This window comes from Nesoenas mayeri (assembly GCF_963082525.1).
Source record: "Nesoenas mayeri genome assembly, chromosome: Z".
Taxonomy (NCBI): domain Eukaryota; kingdom Metazoa; phylum Chordata; class Aves; order Columbiformes; family Columbidae; genus Nesoenas; species Nesoenas mayeri.
Window position 1 is genome coordinate 60,993,450 of NC_137542.1, and position 22,148 is coordinate 61,015,597.

A 22,148-nucleotide genomic window follows, 5' to 3' on the forward strand; every position below is an offset into this window, starting at 1 on the left:
CAGCCCATGCCAATATTAAACGATAAACCATCCCTGGCTTTTGCAATGCAGACTCACTAAACCTTATGAGATCTTTGAAAAACAGAGTAATAAGAGCATACCAAGAAGATGAAAATATTATCTTCACAAAAATATGTAGGAGTACTGTCACCTCAGCAGCTCTTTGTTGCTGGGAGTAGACAAAAACAGAGACCACCTTTTTAAAGGGATTTGTAGCTTGCTTTCTTTGAATAAATGTAATTCACACCTTATCTGTCCATCTGTAGGATAATGCCCAAAGCTGATCCGTGCTTGACGTGCAAACACTAGGTCTATCATTTGCATGCACAAGTGATACGCAGGGACCCATTTGCACTTACATATGTAGAAGATGACATTTTAAAAACTGGCTCCTAGAATCATTCCTTCTGTGAATGTTATGCAGCCATCTGTACAAAAGTAGCAACCAAATACTTTGCCATCAGCAGAGTGTTAGCCTTTCAGATATGACTGGTTGAGAATGTTGTAGGGTGTTTTTTTTTGTCCAAACTTAATTTCAACATAAAATTGTTATTTTAACTAATACAATTTTTCTACATAATGTTAAATATGCTGTTGGTTTTCAGCTGAATCCTTCCTTTTCTCACCATTGCCTAATTTGATTGATCTGATAGATGCTAAGCATGTTCATAACCCCAGACTTCGGTTTTCTCTGTGCTACTATGATCAGGGATTCTTGTGACACATCCTAGCAGCTCAGCAAGAGAAGTGTGATCTCTTGAGGGACTGTGGCTTATGAAAAGAAAGACTACCTCAGATAACACCACAGCATTTTTGGGGAAAAGTATCGAGGTTCTTTTTCTTATCCCACTTCAAAAGCATTAAAAAAATCCAACAAGGAAAGAATTTTCTCTCCAGTCCATTCCAGTGAATCTGAAAATCCCAATTTGCCACACAATGCCACATCTTTCTTCCAGGTGGGAACTGTTTCAGGACAAAGGTCTTTTTCAAAGAGAACTATTGTGACATATTGTCAAAAATATTTCTTTGCATTAAGATCAATGTAAAGTCAGCTGTTCAAACCAAGTATAAACTGGTCAGAGCTCTGTTTTCAATGAAGTATGTTGTCACTTGATCAATGGAGTGGATGGACAAAGTATGCAATGAGAGAGGCATGAAGGGCAGGACCTCAGCTGATGAGAACCATGTATGAAATCCATGGGTCATGCACTGTGCAAAATGCTCAGTATGCTAAAGCTGTCAAGGGCTACACTGTTGAGACTGCAGTGTGCCAGATATTAAATACGGATGCTACATGTTAGATTATATCTGACTCAAATAACCTGAACACAGGTGATGGCCAATGGGAGAACCCACCAAAGTGCATGGAAACAAGAGTGTGGCAATTTTCCAAAATCTGCTGAAATAGCACACATGCCATGACAGGTGTCCTCTGCCTCTGCACACAGTTAATTAGACAAGGGGAAGAGGGACTTCTGTTTGTTGTATTAACCTGTGTAAATACTCATTCCATGTTATCCTTCCTCAGTATTTTATATGAGACTAAGATCATGTGTGCACACGTATTCACAGATCCGAGATGTGAATGGGATTTTTGCGGTGAATCATAATCAGTTTCATATTCTTTCAATCCTCAGCTTGGAGAAAAAAAAAAAAAAAAGGACTTTTATATTTTGTCTATACATTTAGGATAAATTTTGCTCTCAGTTATATGAGTATCTGTTGAACCAAACAGAATTTTATATGTGAGGTAAAACAAACAAACAAAAACCAAAAGCAACAACAAAAAAACAAAACAACTGCAACTAACCTCTTCCTAATGAAATGTTGCTGCAAGCCAATACCTTTTAGAAGGAAACAAACATTGCAGTGGACTTTACTCGCAAAACCTCTTTGGAGAGCCAAGGTGCCCAACAATGTCTGTGCTCCCTTTAGGAGGAGATATTTACAATTCACCATTTTTTTTCCTCCCTCTTTTCCTTCACATCTTGCCTTGCTGTTTAAAAGAACACTGAATGCAGGAACGAATCAATTTTATCCCACTTTGGTAACGCTTTATTCCCCCATCCTACTTTCATAGTGTTTTATACACACTTTCTGATATGGTGAATTATTGCACAGAATGCAAGACAATGACAATTCAGGATCTAGAAGCCAGTGGACTTGAGATTTTCTTTTGTATATGTTTGAAAAACGCATTTAGGTGCCCAGCCCTCAACTAGCAGCTGAAACCAGCCAGCAGTGCTTTGTTTTTGCTACCGGAAACCTTTCTAAGTCAAGTTTTAGTGAAAAAGTGGCATCAGGTAGGTGACAGCTTTTACGAAGTATATGTTTAAAATCATTCTCCCTTCCCCAGGCTGACATCCATTTCCATAGAAACAGAGGTGGAAATGAACCATTATCAGCCATGAGTCAATTTAAGCTACTAGTGGTCAATTTCTATCACTGAAAAGGAGCTTGAATTAGTGAAAATGGGAGTTATAAAATGACCCTTTAAAAAAATTTGTAATGTATTCTTCTGCACTTGCGAGGCTGGGTCTCTGTGGAACACACGACAAAAGCACTTGGAGCCAGCAGGGAAGCAGAGGAGGAGGATGAGAACTCCAGATCACAGGCAATAGCTGGAAATAAAAAGCAAAACAAAAGGCAGGTGACACTTCGGCATTCTAAAGCCCCAAAATTAAAATGCTAATCAAAAATTGCATAGACTTGTTTTTTTAAACAATGACTTTTTAATATCTTTGTTTGAAAACCAAATTCTCAATTCCCTTTAACAACTGCAACTATATTCTTCAGGAATTCACTTTCCTTGGAAAGGTACAATTACAGGAGAGAAGCAGCTATCTAGGTCATAGGGATATTTAGTTGCTAATCATATATACTGTGATATGTTGTTTTACCAGTGCAGTCTACTCCCAAAGACATGAAAGAAGGAATTCCAAAGGGTTGGTTTTTTTTTGCTATGTAATTGCAGAATGCTGAGCTGTAAGAATGCTAGACTTGAGGTCTCTTGAGATTATGGTTTAGCAGCATGTTACAGATACTGAACCTCACATTTCTTTTATTGTGGTGAAGCTCCATTGCCATTAATAGCATTACTCCGGCTTTCTAAGCATGAGAAGCTTCCTTTGTGGGAAATCAGGGCAATGAAAACCAGTTTTGCAGTGGCTGCTTTCAAGCCTAAGTGTGCATGTGTTGTGCTCTATTTGCACATTACATCAACCACAATATTCAACTGACATTCTTGCTCTTGTGTCTTTATATGCAGTTAAAAGTCTACATATTCTTTTTGGAGTTTGTACCCACTGCACAACGCTTTAAAAGCAGCAACTATGGGTCTGTGCTTCAAAATCACACTTGTATTTGAAGATAGTGCAACAGGATTTCTGCACAGCAGTTTGGACGCCCAGTAGCTTCTCCTCTCTTTGGATGAGTTTCACTCCCCCAACAGACGGTTAAAGGATGAAAACTACACGCTTAGTATTCTTTTTTTCAGGAATTCTGCCTGATTTCTACAGTGCATTGATATAAAGGTCAAATTCCAACAGCTCCTGCCAGAGAATTCTCTGAATTCTGTTCTTTTTTTTTTTCCAGGACATACAATGAAGCAGTATACTGGCCTAAAAATGTTTCAACTTTTGGAGGAATTGTTAATTTATTTTCTTCCAAAAGAAGTGTCACCTTTGCAAAGCATTAGTTGATTTCTGTATTTAGCTCCATTATTTCAGTATTTAGTCTTCGGCTTTGGGTTGCGTCCTTTTTTTTCCAGTCTCTAAAGCTCTCAGAAGCGAAAAAGAACATCATGTTCCTGTGGACTGCCCAGGACACATGCTTCACAGCTGTGCCAAGTTTGCAGCTGACCAATTGGCCTGCACTGCAAGAAGACTCATTTTCAAAATTTACAATCCTTTTTTTTGGTGTTTGCCAGATAGGCCGATTCACTGTGAGACTTCTTTGATTTCATTGATGTTTAGAGCCCCATCCAGTTCCCAGTGAAGTCAATGAGTGTCTTTCCAATCCCTATAGCAAGACTTGGATGAACCTCTAAATGAGCAGAACTGTTTCCCATTACCTATTTTGCCGGCTGAGACATTCAAAAGATCACTGACCCCCATCCTGTAACATTGTATAATGGCATTTATCCTGGAATTTAAAAGAGTTGCACGATCTTCAAAGGTAGCTACCAAATTAAAGGTGGCAACTGACTTAAACTAACAAATTCCCTAATGCTAAGCCTCTCATTGAAATGGTAATATTAATGGCGTTATTCTGTTTGATTTGTTCCAGAAATAATATGTGTCTTTCAGAGTCCTAAGTCCGCTCCCTGAACATGGTGGCTTGTCTGGGTGAAGGAAGCACATGAATAGTCAAGTGTCAGGAACCTAATCTAAAATATTACTATGTCATTTCACTAGCAGAATTTTTATAACAGTGGAAGAAGGTGTAATTCAACCATAAAACGTTTTGATTAGAGTTTAATGTCTGAAACTTTCAGACCGAACATTTCAGTTTACAGTCCATATAAACAGACTTCTGAAAAATCAGCATTTGCAAAGATGAAATCATAAGCTGGAAGACTCCAAACCCAGATGACATTTGAGTCTGTAGCCAATAATAGCATCAACTCTGCAGCATAAAACGAACAGGGCAGCAGAAATGTTCGTATATGTACTTGTATGTGTATGTTAGTATACAACCACAAAAAGCTTGTATACTCCACATGCTCTGATGCCATTTTTCTGGTGTGTGCAAAAAGAAAGAAAACAAGAAAAACAAAAAAACCCAACTGTACAGTTAGGGCTTTTTCTTCCAATCACTCACCAAACTATTGGAGGGAAATGAAAGAAAATGAGGCTGAATAGTTCCTCTCTGCAGTTGCTAGGGAAATTCTTTTCAGCAACCTGAAGTAGCATGATGTCAGTGTGGTATATGTACAAAGCAACAAAGGAGGAAAGATAACCTATCTGCTGAAAAACTGGACTCTCCTCATATCAATGTCACCTTCCAACTCTGGAGTCATTATACACAAAAGAGATAGAAATTAAAACCAAAACCAGAAATTGTTACAAGTAAATAGAAGAATATTTGTCCCATAGAAGAGCTGGTGCACAACACTTTTCCTCCTATACTTCTTGTGAAAAATCACAAACACCTAGTAATTCCAGCACAGTTAAAACTGCCGCACTCACGACTTTCTGGTATCTGAATTCTGAGTCTGAATCTGCTTAGGACTCTATATTTCTTGAATTGGTAGATCTTCATGCATATTATTTGGCACTGGATTGTTCACTCCAGAAAGTTATTGGAGTAAGTCTCCTGAAAACAAAAAGAGAGAGCAAGGTGCCTATTGTAGGCACAAAGGCATGTGACTTGTCTGAAGTGGAGCTAAATTTGGGTAACATAACAGGGAAAGTTTTCAGTAGTCATGCCTATGGGAACATGAAATGCTACACCAAATAGAAGAGTGGGAGAAACACTTACAGTGCTATCGCTCAAGGCACTTGAGAATAGGCTATATGGAACAATTTTGGCATGAAGAGCATGAACTAGAAGTATAATGGGTCCTTTCCATCTCCACTTTCTCCACAATCTAACATAATTGGAAGTGAACTGTTAGAAAAACTGGTAAAAGGTACACAATGTTTTTCTATAATACGTTTCTGTTAAGAGAAGTGAAATGCTATGAAATCAGCTAAGAGAAGCACTAAATCCAAGCAATTATGGAAGAAGTGATGTTAGACTGCAAGAAGAAAGGAAGAACAGATTTTCCTCCAAGAAGCGAGCAAAAAAAGAATAAAAAACTGTCATAGCCAACATTAACATTTGACTGTTTTCTCTCTAAAATAGTTTTAATTTCCAGTTGTAGTGTTTCCCAAAGAGAAAACAAGTAAGTCAGTCATAGAAGACTGACAAGATCATGCTACCACAAATCAAATGAGAAGTCCAAAAATAGGATAAGCATCAGCCCAAGACCCCTGGACAAGTTACTTACAAAGCAGTTTAGAGTCATACAAGGATATTAAACCTGTTTTCCCTTTCCTTCACTCTGCCTTCACTTTCCTTGCTCCCAACACACTCATCTCCATTCCTGTTCCTGCCCCACCCAGACAAAAGTAGATGACTGTACTGAGAAGGACCAAGGAATGACTTTTCATGAACCACTACATCTGGGGATCTGCAAAGTCTGGATTTTGTCACTATACCAGGAATGTAAAATATGAAAATAACAGAAATCTGCCCCAGCTACTGGACTGCTATTACTAGCCCAGTGGCTAGCTAAGGTAGCAGTCATTTTTTACTTATACTACATTATCATTCAGAAGGTTTGTATGGGCCAAGGTTTGTAATTGTTCACGCTATGTAAGGACAAAAAAAAATCCTCTCCTTGGGGCAGGAACTGTAAGGTAAAATGAGTGTCTTGAGGATGTGGTAATCAGTGAGGTGAAAGAGAAGAAGGAGGCAGCAGCTAGAGCACACACCAAAGAAGGGGGCTGAGAAACAGGTCTCCACTCAACACTTCTGCCGAAGAGACCTGATACCGTTCATGGGCTTAGCAGCACATCTTGTCACTTCACCTCCATGTCTGGGCAAGAGTGGCTCATACATGGGGAGAATCTGACTGTGAAAATGGCAGAGTGTGAAAGTGATGCACACAGGGTGGCTGTGCATGCATGTGTGTGAGCGGGAGGTCAGGTCATCTTTCTTGGGGTTTGCTAGGAAGGTTTATTCACTGTTCCCTGAATTTCTTTGCTGACCACTGTATCACCCATAGTAGTACCAAAACTCTGAACTACTTCAAATTAACTAGCCTCTGTACGCTGTGTATCCAGAGGCTTTACTTATTTATTGGAAATACACATGTGGGAGAGTGATTCTGGGCAGTACACCTGGCAAACAGCGAGCTAAGACTGCTGGAGCCGACTAGGGCTTCATTCTTCTTCTACACCTACCAACTACACCCAAGGAAAGGGAAGCTGCATAAAAATATTCTCAGGGCATTGCACCAGGGAGTGCTAGTGGTGAGGACAGGGCAGTGATCTGCCCCTGCAGTCACCAGCTCTGCACTTACAGTCATGCTGCTGACCTTTAAATGGAAGCATGAACTTAACTGCAGGACAAAGGGAAATGCCCCCAGAATGCAACAAGACAATCAGCTACTCTGAAATCCCAACTGAAGCAGCAGTGATGCTTGTATTGATCATGAAAACCCGTTTTTAGGATCATTATTAAAGATGAGCCAAATTTCTCTCAGCTTATTTGTAGCAACAGACTTTTGAATCCTATAACAGAAGCAGATAAATGCTCAATTAATAAATGAATTGTTATGTTTCTGAAATAATACTCGGTTCCATATGAGCTAACAATTTGCTTGGAAAGCAGCTGATAAAAATCTTAGACACAGAAGAGGAAATGGTTACTAGTTCCTTGCTCAATTATTTTTACTTTCAACGCTGCCTCAGATAACATTCATACATTGCCCACTGAAGAATTCCAGTTCTCTTTCTCAGAGATAAGCATACCCACGGCCAAGATGTTCTCATAAAAGATTAAAATTCCTTCCCATATCAACAACAAATTAGTCATTCATTTTCACACTGTTGCACTCTGGAATCAGAAAAATATAAATTATTAACTATTCTTATAATGCATTTACAAAAGCAACTATCTTAGTTAATTGCTAATTTGAGCATGGATTAAAAACAATGTAACGTAAATATTAGCACTGAAGTATATAAAGTGAATTCTACCAGAAACAATATTAGCTCTTACCAGGGAGATCTGGGGAATAATTCTTCCTAGGAATAACTCTTAATAAAAAACAAAGATTTGCTGAAGACTTCATTTTCCTACGTGGTAGTATAAAAATGGATCAAGATACTTAGGATACTATTTCTGTGTTATGTATCACTTATAACTAAGACTGTATTTTGTTCCCTGCTACAGAGGAGAGTACTTTTATTGGTAGATACAGGAATACGTTTACATGCACTTGTGACTATTTAAGAAACCTATGTAGTAACCTAATGATAAAATCAGTAAAGTATTAGCTATTGACAGAATGAATAATTATGACAAGAATATTTAACATGTTAGGTTCCATAACATTCCAGAAAGGGAATCCTTTAAACAGATCTGTCTGCCTCATACCCTTTTACTAGCAATGAACCCAGATACATCAATCAGCCAGTGGCATAAATAAATACTTGCTGGTTCACCTCAGATGAGGATTGACAAGCAGGCTTCAACAGGGCTCAAGGCAAGGACATGGGACTACGTGGTTTGGTTCTTTTGCGGGACTGGACATGACCATGATTTTCTAAGGAGTAAAATATCTTTTCACACAGGTAGAGTAGGTCCTGAAATTATAAGGAATGTTCAATGGAATGCATCATGCAAGGTAGTGGACATGTGTAAATAATATATCAGTCAGCAATTTTCTGGCAGAACAGAGGGCTGTACCTGTCTCTTAAAGCTTCAGTTCTATGAATTAAAAATTACATTCAAACATTAAAAAGAACGTTCCTTTTTCTTTCTTATTCATGCATCAAGCTCCCATTGGGCTAAGTTGGTGATCCATCACAATGTCCTACCAGGATCTTCTCCAGCTCTTCTGAAAATGAGAAGGCTTCAGCACAGACGCTCTGGCCAGATGAGTTGGACAGAACAAACTCCAAGCACAGAACTTCATGCTTTCTCCTCAGGCTACAGAATAAACAAAGGCTGGTGAGAAGCCAGGACTGTTGAATTGGCAAAGACATAGACCCACCACCCCAGGCTTATGTTCCATGGGCACAAATGGGAAAATGGAAGCTGCATACTTATTCTGCTGCTTTAGAGCATGTGCAGGATAAAGCTAATGTGGAAAGTGTGAGCTCACCTGCCACAGAGGAGGCTATGTGGGCTTCTAGCAGGTCTCTCAGTTTTGCACTGCTCTCCTCCAGCAGATCTGTGTGTTGCTTGATGCATTATGGAACAGATGTCACTGCCACTATCCAGAGTCTAACTGCAGGGAAAGCACACTGAGACTCAGGGTCTTTCTTCATTCTGGAACTCCTCAGCTTGACCCTAAGCCTGACTGTCCATTCCTGCCAACAACACTGAGGGCTACTACACTTCCCTGTTCTACCACACCACACCATTGAATCAAGGTCATATGTGCAAATCAACCCAAACAGCAGTTTTCAGGGAGAAGGAAGCCTCCAGCAGAAACAGTGCTGCAACAGTTCCCAGTCCTGGGCACAGGCAGGGGCAGTTTCCGCACTGAGCACAGAGGGAGGCACTGGTTGGGCTAAGCCCTTTACCTGCCTCTCACCACACGGGTCTCCAGGATGGACCTCTTTTTGCAGTGCCTGCGACAAAGACAAGCATAGCTGGGGTTCGGATCCCACTAATGCATAAATCCACACGGCATAAGCAAATGAAAATTGGGAGCTTTGGATCACATCTGTTGCTGTGAAGACATTTCTGCAACAAAACTACTGATAAGATCTGTCTTTTTACCTGGAAATGGTAACAGAAGTTTCCTCCTTTTTCTGTAATCACCCTGCCGTCATCACTCAGCATAAGCTATCTCAAGGAGGTCTCCTTTGACTGAGATCGACAGGGCAACACACTGAATATCCTGTTGTCTTTGTGGATGGAGGGAGGAAGAAAGGGAGGGAAAGAGGACTCTTCAAGAAACACTGAGGCTTCAGAACTAATACTGGCATTGGAAGTGAAATCTCTTTCAGGCCATCTCCAAAAATTGTCTCCTTTCAGCTTTTTCTTCCCAAGGTTCACTGAGATTCCATGCAATGCTTATATGATGATATGATATGATATGATATGATATGATATGATATGATATGATATTATATGATATGATGATATGACATGATATGATATGATATGATATGATATGATATGATATGATATAAAGCACTGTGCAGGAAACAAGCTCACTAGGCTTTCTGGACTTGATTCCCATCTTAGCTCTTACATTACTGTATGGCACACAGATACGTAGATCAGGCATCCATCCAGCTTATCCCTGTTCCCACTATAAGTGGTGGAAGAAAAGTTTCTATTATATGATCACAGTCCTTACAGAGAATTGTAACACTTCATTAAAAATCCAGAATACGTGATGGTCTCCAACTCAAATTAAGGTACAACTCCCAGCCTCGAGTGAAGAATACCTGTAGACTACAAGCTCCTTCACCTTTCTTTTGAATAAGGTCTCGATCAGTTCACTACTCCGTTGCTGAAATGCTATACTAAGCATTCTCTGTGATATTTTGTAGACCATTAGCAATCACAGGAAGAACAACAACAACAACAAACTACATAGTGGAAACTTTCAGTGATTTAAAAGTGAGATACTGGGCTGTGAATTCCACGGGCCCTCTCCCCTGTCCAGCTCTCCTGAGTGTAGCACCATGGGGTTGCATGTGCAACACAACACACTCTGATCACCCAGACCTCGCTCTGCCTCTCTATAGTGTCCATGGTCTCCAAGGACAACAGCTTACACTTTTTGTCACAGGTGAACCTACCACACCTGTCCCTATAACTCATTTTCCACGTGGCTTATATTACTCTCATTTTTGCTCTCCAGCTTCTTTCATTTCATTGTTACAACAAGCAACTGAGGGTAAGTTATGGCTAGACTAAGGCATGTCACTTGGAAAGGGCACATCATAGGCTCATCCAACTTGGAGTTTCCTTGGATGACACTTTTGTCATGAATATCTAAATTAAATTTATTACTGTCCTGGTTTTGTTAAAAACAAGTTTCTCTTTTAGTGAATTTGCCTGCCAGCTAAAGCCTTCACATTAGCTGCATTTCCTGGAGAACCAGACACATGTTTTGGTAAACCTAGCAATGGAATGCAAACTTACTGATAAGCACGGATGGACATCTCGCGAGAGGGACAACGAGAAACAAGTGACCAAGAAACTGACCAACTATGTATAACATTCCATTCACGTGAATACTTCATATAAAAGTGGGAGATCATGAGGATCTCGTCCCTTTGCCTTTCCCTTTTCCATTTTCCTTATGGCCGACATTAGGAGAGGACCTTGCAAGTTGTCCCTGCAAACTGAGGCCTAGTGACAGACTGAATCCAGCTCCGGTTGGCTGCAGAGTCCAATCCAGGACTTTGGGTGCCGGCTCTGCAGTTGCCGAGACTTTCAAGATTGGTTTTGTATATTTTGTATATTTTCTCTATTCTTATTAGTAGCATTAGTAAAACATCTTTAATTTTTTCCAACTCTCTTCTCTCTGTCCTTCTTTCCCTCCCGATTGCCTGGTCTTAGTGGGAAAGGGGGAGAGGGAGGGGTAAAAGGGGGAAGTCGGGGGCAGAGGAGGTTAACAATACATCTGCCAGGGTTTTATTATCACCCCGCAATCTAACCCTCGACAATTACCTAAATACCTAAAGGCCTCTGTGCTGGGTGCTCTGCAAGCACTGAGAGAAATCAGCCTTGCAGGAACATTGGCCCTCCCTGGACCATCATTTTCTGCACCCTGGCCTTCCAGAAAAATGAGATTGTAGTCCTCAGGTGCTGTGGGGCAATCAGAGACAGAGTATTTCCTCCCTACAGTCAAGCCCGTTGGCAGTCTTGAGCTCAGCCATATACAAGAACAGCCACAGTTTCAAAACACGTCACACTGCTTTAATAGCACTTCCTCTCATCAGCTTCCAAGAAAATGTTTGCTGTACCAGCAACTCTTCTGTCCTGCACTTAACCATGATGTTTCTTACTGTGCATCTGACCATATCACTGTGTTGCCACACTCTGTACATTTTGCGATTTTTCCCTTATACTCAAGCCATCAGTATCTTCTGCTTCTTTTAAGACTTTCTCTATAGAAGGACTCACGAAAGTCAAACCATTTCTTTCATGTGTCACATTCAAGATTTTTTATGTTGGCTACTGTCTTGATCCATTTCTGTACTGAGTTTAGCTATCTTTTACATCTTCAAGGCTGTCACAAGATCCCTCTGAGATCTGACTTATGATATGACACAGCTGATGAACTACAAGTTCCCCAAATTCCTCTACTTTAAAGGGAGATACTTCAGGAAACAGGCCAGAGGGCAGTCCTGTTTTTTAAAAATCTGGTGACCCTGCCATAAGCCACAGTTGCATCACATCAAGGGATATTTCAGCAGCAAGCTGCATGAATAAATTGCGCTGCACAACACAGCTTCTGCTTCCACCAGCTGGCATGCTCAAACAAGGGCCTGATGAGGTAGCTCATTTAAATCGTGATCTGAAGAGGATTGTGGTACCTTTGCACCAGCCACTGATTTTTGTTGGCCACTCAAACTTATGCCTATCCCAAAAAATGGCCAGCCCCCTACATCAGTAACAAATACGGTCAAAGACAATACGGCTCTGTTCTAGGTCCATTTCTTTCTTCTGTAATAGTTATTTGGAGGCACTCCTTTTCCAAAATGCATTTTGTTTCCAAAGTCATACAGAAGTGAAATGCTCATTCTTACATGAAACGTGCAACAACAATGCACAAATTGGTGAGTAATAGGCAGATACCACCATCCTTATCTTTAAACTTCCATTCTTCTCCTTAGACCCCAAAACCTTACTTTAAAATTGTGGTTTTCTGCCCCCCCCTCTCCTTTTATTTGTGGTTTAACAGATAAAGTCAGAATGGGAGGAGGTTTCACCGCTTTTGCTGCATGTAAAAACATTAAATTATTCTGTTATTCTGAGGCTCACTGATAGTATGAAGATGACAACTGAACATGAAGGATAGCACCTTCTCATTCTGCTCGTAACAGAGGGCTTCTTTGGTTGGGTTTTTCAGTTTAGCAAATTCCTGTTGCAATTGTCTTGATACGAGCTCTTGAAGTTTTTACCTCCTTTTTTTTTTCCCCAAATAGCATTTTTCTTTTCCCTATTTTTTTAGTTTTGCAAAGAAAACTTCTAAATAACTATCCAGTTTATACAGAAATATACTAGTTCGCATACGTTTGTCAAATCCTAATCTTAATCCAATTTATAAAGGTGTCCTAGTAGCACATACCAAATAAATATTTTCATAGAAATGTCATGTGTTATATATGGACTCTATCACATCCCAAATTAAAATAAAAGCCACTCAATTTTCATAGAATCACAGACCCACAGAATTATTTAGAGTGGAAAGGACCTCCAAGGGCCACCTAGTCCAGCCTCTCCAGTTAGCTCCTACCAGGGCTAGATTCAAAGTTAGATCATGAAAACAAAAAAGGGTTCCAAACAGTAACTGCTCATATAATTCCTCTCACATAATTTGCACTGGCATTCATTTAATAGTTTTGTAACACTTTTACAATGAAACAATTTCTTGTAGTACAGCAACTACACCGTAGCCTTGAAATGACACACTCAGAAAACAGACACAGTTAGCAACCAATTGCATGTGCATGTGTTGGTACACACATGTGATGAGGAGACCCATGAGGAATCACGCTGTCCTGTAGCTGCTAGGTGGAACTGACACTTTTGGTTCCACTTGCTGTTGCTACCAAGGAATAACAAAGACAACTTGCGGCCATGCATTTCCCCTGCAAAAGTGAGACTCAAATATTTTCGGCCTTCTTGGCTAACTGAGATTTAAAGAAGCCTGATTTTTTAAGAAGCAGCACGTATATTATCATTTTGAGCTTGTTAGAACGACAGCTTTCATGTTGTGTGATAATATTCGCAAAAAACAGGTGGAAGCCATGTTGCTGCATCATTAGTTAGCAACAGAATACCATGATACAGCCAATTAATCATGTTGCAAAGCTGTCTTAGAGTTCAAAAAACAGACAATCAGATTAAACAGCAAAGATTAAGTCTTTTATTGCTGAAAAACAAAACAAAACAAAACAAAAACCTACTTCCCTAGACCAGGCAGCAAAAAAAATACACTTTTCTTCTGACCCTGAGTTCCTACTAGCTTCACAGGATGAGCCCTAATTTTGTGTTTGCTTCCCAGCACTGTAATTGTTAGAGATGTCATTCAAGATATATTTTATGTAGGAGCAACAGCACATGTTCCTGCCTGGCAGAATCTGGATTATTCATGCCCATATTGCAGTGAATTTCGCAGGCTCCACAAAACCACATCTAAATTGGCAAGCTTTCCAAGGCTTGGTCTTGCATCTTATGCACTTTGCAAGAGAAGGGAAGGTACCATCTATCAAGTACCCATACTGACACTTACTGTGATGAGTGACTCCTATGAATAATTGATTTAGGGGCCAGGATGGCTCAGACAACTGGTAACAAGATGTGACCGCTTCCACCTCAGTGTTATTGGAAGAAACTAGACAACTCTTGATCTATACAAACCGACAGAAAATGACTAAACAGTCTCAACCTACATTAAACTGCGTCTATTATACTTCCCAGACCAAGCTCACTACTGCGGGATGTAAATTTGCCTGTGATCAGCTGTCAATATCAAAACCTACAAATGGCACCTTTAGGGAAACAGGCTCAGTAGAATACTCATCTACCAATGGCAGTGGAAATTTAGATATATTATTACTCACAGGGGTCTTACTGCTCTCGGTGGTCCTATTCAGATGGCGCTGATAGATGTCAGATGAACAAATGATATAGTGCACATGCAAACTTCCAAGATTTCTGTTCATGCTGCACCACTTGTTTACACAGAAGACATGAGCCTTGCACAGCTGTCAAGCCTAGACTTTTCTATCACTTAGTGTACAAGCACTGAAAGAGCAGAGGAGGAATTACTCACAGATTTCATAAAAAGCAGAATCTATGTTTATGTAATTTTACATGGTCGAAAGATAAACACAGATGTTGCATTTGCAGATATGATATTTATAACAATATTTTATCAATTATGCTGTGCTTCAGAGATAGAAAAACATGGTCTATTTATTTGTCTTAATAGCCTGTAGATCCAAAAAATAGATTTTCACAGATTTTAAAAGGTTTCTTGACAAAATGTAAATTTTTATACATTTAGTTAGTCAAAATTATGAGACTAGAGAAAAAAATTATATAAAAAGTCAACTTTCAGATGACTAAAAATAGTTGGCTTTTTTAAGAAAAATAATTTCAAGACTTTTCATGAACACGAAGTATTTTCTGGATGTGATTTGCACACAGAAATCTTGTTTTGTGTTTTAGAAATGTGCTTCAAAGCAAATTGGAGAAATTCCTTGCTAACAGATCATATTGCAGAGGTAAAGTCCTCTTCTTTTACAGCTACAGTCTTCCAGTTTTCAGATATTGGGTGGGAGCAAGGGAGTGATTTTTGGGTCAGTTTGCTTCTGGTGGGAAAACTTAGTCAAGAGAAAGTATGATTTCTCAGGGTTTGTGTCTTTTTCTGATAATTCATATATACATGCACTTACAGAACCACAAAAGGCCTCCAGTGGTCACCTGCTGCACCTCTCTGAATGGGGCAGGACAACCAGTATCTCTGCCAGGCAGCTGCTTGACTACCATTCCTAAAAACCTCCAGTGATGGAGATTCTACCAAAAGCCTTGGATGTCCACCATAGCATGAAATGAATCGTACACTGAAAGTGTCTATAAAGGGATATTTGTCTGATTAGCTGAGATACTGACATTCATTGCTGATGTCAGGTTTTTGGCTGGATAGAACCCATTCCGTCGTTTCCACAGAACCTAAATAAATTCAAATCACATCACGCTGTGATGCCCAGCATGACAGCACACTGCTAATCAGCTTCTGTCCAGTTTTAACATAAAGGTTGTCAGGCTTACTTCTCTTATTCTAAATATGATAGCAAGCTTTGCTTCTTTCTTTCCTCAATTCCTCTATCTTATTTTTAGCTTGTTCTTTCTTTTTTATATGCTAAAATGTTTTTAAGGAGTGAAGAAACTTGCTTTTCATGCCACTGTTTTGACTTCAGAAACACACTTAAGACCAAATTTTTGGGCAGCAATATTTTCTTTGTCCTACCTATGACAGGAGCACATCACCATTCACAGTCTGATGCTCGTCCTTCGTGTGATCCATTTTATTTATTTTGTATTTAATTCATGTATACAATACTGTTGCAGGGGTGTAATTTGGCCAGGGCCGGGGTGGGGGGAGTGGTGGTGCAGAGGAGCACATCGAGTGTATCTGCCACAAATAACTATGGACAGTTTTTCCTGTTGTTTCCCTGGCTCCCCACTATGGTCACTCCTTTGGGAATTATACATGAGTCACTTAGCGAAGTGTGCTAGTAGAACAGCACAGTTACACTCTATGAATTCATTTTCATCTTTGGGAGTAAGAAAGGATGTAAGAGTTGATTCTCTTTCAACTTCAGCCTTCAAATCAGTTGTTTGAAACCCCACTGTTGCAGGATGGTACAATATGGTGTCATGAATCACAAGATTCTGTTCTGAACTTAGTAAACGATATATGTTATTAGCATTCATCACAGCTAAGGTATATCCCAATAAAACTCCCCTGCATGGTCTCTTCAGCTTTTGCCCACGCTATCGCAGAAGATCAGATTCAGCACTGATAAAATTCACTAATCTAGGTATCTTACTTTACAAATGGATTTGCCTTGATATCTTAGAAGTAGCAGAAGGAAATGTCCCTGCTCAAAATGTGCTAAAGAAGAAAAATGGACTGTGCTAGTTGCAGTGGAAGAGATCTAATGCTCTGGGAACTCTGCTTTCCTCACAGATCCTCTGATGAATGCATTTTCCTCTCAGTTTCCATACTTCAAGATTTCCTTTCTGAAATCAAGCTGAACTTTTTTTGCCAGACAAAAGGGAACTTCCAGGGTAGATTCCCTCCAGGGCTGCATGACCTTTACCACAGAAAGCTCACCCAGTGGTAAGATGCAAAGGCTCAAATCACCTGACTGCTACTAGTACTGAACAAAAGACCTGCTTCCTTTTTTATTGCATTCCCCTAAGCAGCCTCTGGCAGAAAGGCTCAAGAGATCTCCTGACAGATGGAGACTACAGTTGTCTTCCTCAACAAGAACAACTGTGTATGGCTTGTACCTTGATTATCCTGCCCTCTACCCACATATCACCCTTCTCTCTTTTCTTCTTCCCACTGACTGTTGCCTTGACAATCCCTCCCATTTACCTGTTGCCTCAATGAGTTTTGACCTTTCAGATGGTAAAGAATATCCTTCTCAACAAACCTAGACCTAATCAAACACATCTACATGCATAACACCCAGTGTAATCTTTATAAGAAAAAGCTTTATGCATTCCTTAAGACCTCCTTAAAAGTAGCTATTGAAGAAGGAGCCCAGGTCTTCAACACGTGCATCCTCCTCCTTATCACACTTTACACCAGAGTACTGTTTTGCAGTGTTCCCGGAGCAAACCTTATTGCATAGCCTTTACCTACCAAGATTAGACATACGAAATTATTCCTGCAGACACTGGGATATTGCTGCGGTTGGCGGTGGAAGGAAGGTGAGAGAGTTGGAGTGATTTTGAGACAGAAGTCACAACAAGTCTGTCAGTAAAGCCAGCAAGCAGTGCAACAAAGCAACCTGCTGCTATTGCCTCTCCTCTTTCTTTGGGTCCCTTTCTCTCCTTGATCGACAGAGAAAGCAGCAAGTGAGGTGCTTGTGGCAAACTCAAAAGTCAAGTTCAGGGTGGAAAACTGGTGAAGAAAGCAAAGACTGAGCTGGTCATCTACTGCAGAGGGGAGGCAGGAAGGAGGTCCTCAACCCTGCCCTGCAGACTTTCTCCTCTAGTGAGGGACACCATGCCAGCAGGGAAGGAGCACTAGCCCTGCACCTCACCTGTGGGACAAGTCTAGTCTCACCAGTTGGAAACCATTACTCGAGTGTTTTTTAGTTCCCTTAAATACCCATTGTCAGGCCAGTGCCCAGGACTGGCATTCCAACCAGCCAGTCTGTCTAATCCCCTTCAAAACTCATGCTGTTTTTGCCCTTAGCAACAGCAAATGCCAGAGACAGCAGTCTGGACAGAAGAAATGGAACATTCTTTCTTAACTCTGCTTCTGCCTGCATTTTCAATACCACAAAAAAAAAATGTATGAGACAAGGGCTGGCATTTCCCTCAACAATTTTACTATTCAGTATTTACATCACAGCAAGGCTTTTGCTTATGTACAAACACCACCCTCTGTTCCAAAAGGAGTTTCTAGTTTAAAAGTCATTCTGGGTGTTTAGATTGCCAGATAGGCTAATGAGGGCATTTCTACCATCTTCTGGGGACTGGATGCTGTGATTCAAAGACTGCAGCCTTGCAGTGCTCTGTCACGCCCCTGTGGGGTCAGATCCACACTGCCACCTCAAGAGGCCTTGGGAGCTGTCATCTTCTCTCATCTGCAGTCCTGAAGTGAACAGAGTACTAATGAATCAATGTGGAAATGATTAATGGGTGTCAGGAAACATCCTTCTAGTGTCTCTTGGAAGCCTGCAAAGTTTCAATGAGGAGAAAAGTAAAATCCTCTCCAAAGCATAAGAGGCCATGAAAGGGCATCTTTTAAAGAAATTATAGATTATAAGGGATTTATACCTTTTCCTCATACTCAGTACAACCAAGTCGCTTGTTTCAGAACATTTTTCAGGAAAAATACCTCCAAAGGTCTAAGAATTCCAAAACCACGCTCTGACCTATTGCGGTTGGCAAAAACTGGTTACATCTTGTAGTAAAACTGCTCCACTTCTTCTCTCAGTTGTTCATGATCAGCCCATAAGCTAATTCACTGTTTCAGGATGTCCAGCTGCCAAATTAAAGTAACATGAACTCTTCCCTTCCCTCCAGCCAATATGTATTCTTCTTTCAATCCTAAGACTTCAGGCTATCTTTACCAGTCCTATAGTTTCTCATAGGGTATTTCAAGGCCTGATCCTTGCACGCTGTCCTAACAAATGCCTTGTTCTTGCTTTTGATGTTCTCCATATCTCTCATTTGGCTGCGTCTAATCAGGTCAACCCCTGGCACTTGTATTTGCAGCATGGATCTCAACGGACCTTTAGCTTATTTCTTGCATGGCCGCCCTTGCCTTTGCTCCCTGCCAGCATGGATGTGTTACACTTTCGCTTAAACCACTTTCTTCTCTTTCACAGCGACACCTACAAGGACTGACTCATGGTAACATATGTACGCATATTTAGTATCTAAAGATAAACTGAGACCTGTTCAAACATGGAACACATACCTCAGCAGCACAACTCTCTTGCTGCAACCTCGTGGTGGTGTGTCACACCCTCATGTTGTCAGATCCACTGGAGATTGTGTGCTCCTTGGGGCAGGGAATGTTACTTTATTCTGCCCTGCACAGAGCCCAGCAAACCTACGCACCGTGCGATGGTAATTAATGGTACCAACCGACCGTCCCTGCAGCTGCAGAGGCAGCTGCCGGCCTCCCCCCGCGCCACCGCCCGGGAGCTCTGGCCGGGCCGGGGGCGCTGGAGCGGGGCTAGGGCGGCGCACGGCTGGGCACTGGGGACCGGAGGCGACAGTTCTGCTCTGGGCACACTCCACCGATGTAACATATTACGTCAATTTGAGGGGGAGGGAAGGAAAAAAGAGGAGAAAAATCCCCAAAGAGGAACTCGGCAGAAGCACATGTTCCGCGCAGTGCCGCTCCCCGGCCTGGCCGGGCCTGGCCTTCCGCAGCCGAGGCCCCGCGCCGGGGGGAGGCGGCGCCACAGACTCTTCGCCGCGGGCGGGAGCCCCGGACGGCCCAACACCGCCTCCGCCTGCCGGCCCCGCGGGCCGGGGCTGGGGTGAGCCCGGGGCCGGGGCTGGGGGCCGGCGCGCACCGCCCCTCGGCAGCCGTCAGTCAGCGGGGCGGGCGGGGCGGAGGACGGCACAGGTTGGCGGGCGCGCCGGGGGCGGGGCGGAGGCAGCGCTGGCGGCGGGCACGGCGCCGCTCCGGCACTGGTGCGGGGAGCGCGGCTGGGAAAGCGGCGCCGGACGCACGGCGGGACGGGCGCGCGGCGGAGAGCGGGGCAACGGCTGCCCGGCGGCGGGAGAGCGACGGTGGAGGCATCGCCGCCGCTGCTGAGGTAAACGAGCGCCGCCGCGGACGCCTCATCTGCTGCTGCCCCGCGAGCGGCTGCCGGGGCAGGGGAGCCCGTGCGGGACGGGGCCGGGCCGTGCGGCGCCTGGGACCCGGGCACCGGCCGCCTCCGTGGCGTGACAGGCCGAGCGGGAGCGCCGCCGCCGCCGCCTCGTGAAACTTTTTCCCCCATCCGGGGCTGGCTGTGGCGCCGCCGAGCCCTCTGGCGCGGCAGGCCCGGGCGGGCGCCCGCTGCGGCCGGAGCCGAGCCCTAGGGGCGGTGAAGCTTCTCCCCCCGCGGCCGGGGCGCTTCCTGGTCGGGCAGGGCGGGCGGCGCGCCGTGCCGGGGGCGACACCCGGCGACCGCAGGGCTGCCCGGGAGCCCCGTCCCCGCTGTGTGCTGTGCGGAGCCGGGCTGGTGCCCCCGCCCGGCTAGTGTTCCCAGGGCGGCGAGAGAGGTGCCCATAGGAACTGCTGAGGCGGCCGTAGCCGGGGGGAGCGGACGGCGCGACGCCGACCCTGCCTGTCCCCAGGTCTCCGCCGAGGACGGTCCCGGCGGCTTTCTGACCGTCCCTGGGCCAGAGAGCGCCGTCCCCGCGCAGCCCTTCCCAGGCGGTGGAGGGGCGGCGACCCCCAAGCGGGCCTGGGGTGCAGGGACCAAGCTCCGGCCTCTGGAGAGCGGCAGCTCGGCGCCGGGAACCGCCGCCGGCGTGCATGTCCGTGCAGGACGCCCGGAGGGGTGAGCTTGCCGGCCTCCTGGCAGGATGGAAGCTCAGTCTGTATTGCCTTCCTATTTTTTTTAGTTAGTTTATTTCTTTTTTTCTGAAGCCGTCCTTATGCTCCCCTCCTTCTTCCGTAGCTTTGCAGCCTGTGTAAAGTCTTGGAGATGTTTCAGAATAGGACGTGCTTTACGGTGTTTGCAGTGAAGTTAATGTATTTCTTCCGTGTGGTATTCTACTGGTTCAGCAGTAGAATCTCCACAGGGTCAAAATTACTCTTTCAAAGATGGGAAGTGGTATAAAGGTGTTATAATATGCATCTCCTTCACAATATATCATGGACCTCACTTTCTTGCAGAAAATAATTTTCTGATGTGTTACTTGGTCATCTCCATTTGGAGAGTGACAGCACCGTACGTCAGAGGTAACTGTGGCTTGAGTTACAGGTGTATAGACACCTGGTGGGGAGAAGGTTCGGTCTTCAAGCACATTCCCTGCTTACACTTTGATTTGTGTTATTTCAGTGCCTCCCTGAGTATGTTAGTCTGCTCTTCTGTTGATGAAGCTCATAATTGCAGTGGAAGGGAAGTTCGTGTTAGGCAGTGTTTCCCTAGAGATTTTTGGAATGAGGGAGATGGCTGTATGAGGAGACACATTTTTTAAATGTGTTAATATATTAAGATGAAGAAAATCTTTGCTTGCCTTGTATAGGGGTGCTGTGCAGTAACACATACGCACCCCTCTGGTTGGGCTGGTAGTAGCATGGATTCTCAGAGCTGAAGTTTTTATACTCAGTCACCAAAGGAATGCTAGCTAGTGTGGGAGGAAATGCTTGGGTACCAGTGGAGTGGGAACCAGACATCATTTTTAATAAGGGGAGCAGGGTGGGGTGGAGGGGAAGCTTTCATGTCCCCTTCCTTTTCCACTTAAATTTACAAGAATCTCTTGTATCTTTCTGTTGAATTTTAAATTTTATAACTGTTGAAATGCCCAACATAAACCATTCTGCTGAGACACCAAAATTCTGCCTCAACTCAGGAATCTTTCATTGGGATCAAGCTCTTAGACAGTAAATAAAAAACAAATGAGCATTTGATTCTCTTACAATTCTTCTTACTCCTTTTCCATTCCACCAGCCAAATGGAAATCCAGTAATACATCATCTCAAATATAACAATGCTTCTTTCCTAAAGTGTTTGGTTTGTTTTTTTTCTCCTCTACTTAAGATGGTCTCCTAGCTATTTATTTTAAGACTGAGTAGTGTAAGTCAGTTTGAGTCAAAATGTCTGAGTGTACAGACCATTTAACTTCACTAGGAATAAAGGGGAGCTGTAAGTAAAGAAAGGTCGAAGCAGGCTCTTTGGAGATGTTGCAGTGTTACTGGGCTGGTGTGGAGAATTGGTCATTGTGCCAGTGTTAGGGCTGTCTGCAAGGTTCTT

The 22,148-nt window shown here is 42.9% G+C and overlaps 1 protein-coding gene across 1 annotated transcript in view; it reads left to right on the forward strand.

The window, feature by feature from the left end:
- The first annotated feature begins 19,877 nt into the window (after positions 1-19,877).
- PIK3R1 (phosphoinositide-3-kinase regulatory subunit 1) overlaps positions 19,878-22,148 on the forward strand; it is a 62,637-nt gene continuing 60,366 nt past the window's right edge. Inside the window, exon 1 of the mRNA XM_080361927.1 lies at positions 19,878-19,997. The gene's annotated coding sequence lies outside the window, so the exon portion shown is untranslated. The remainder of the gene's footprint in view (positions 19,998-22,148) is intronic.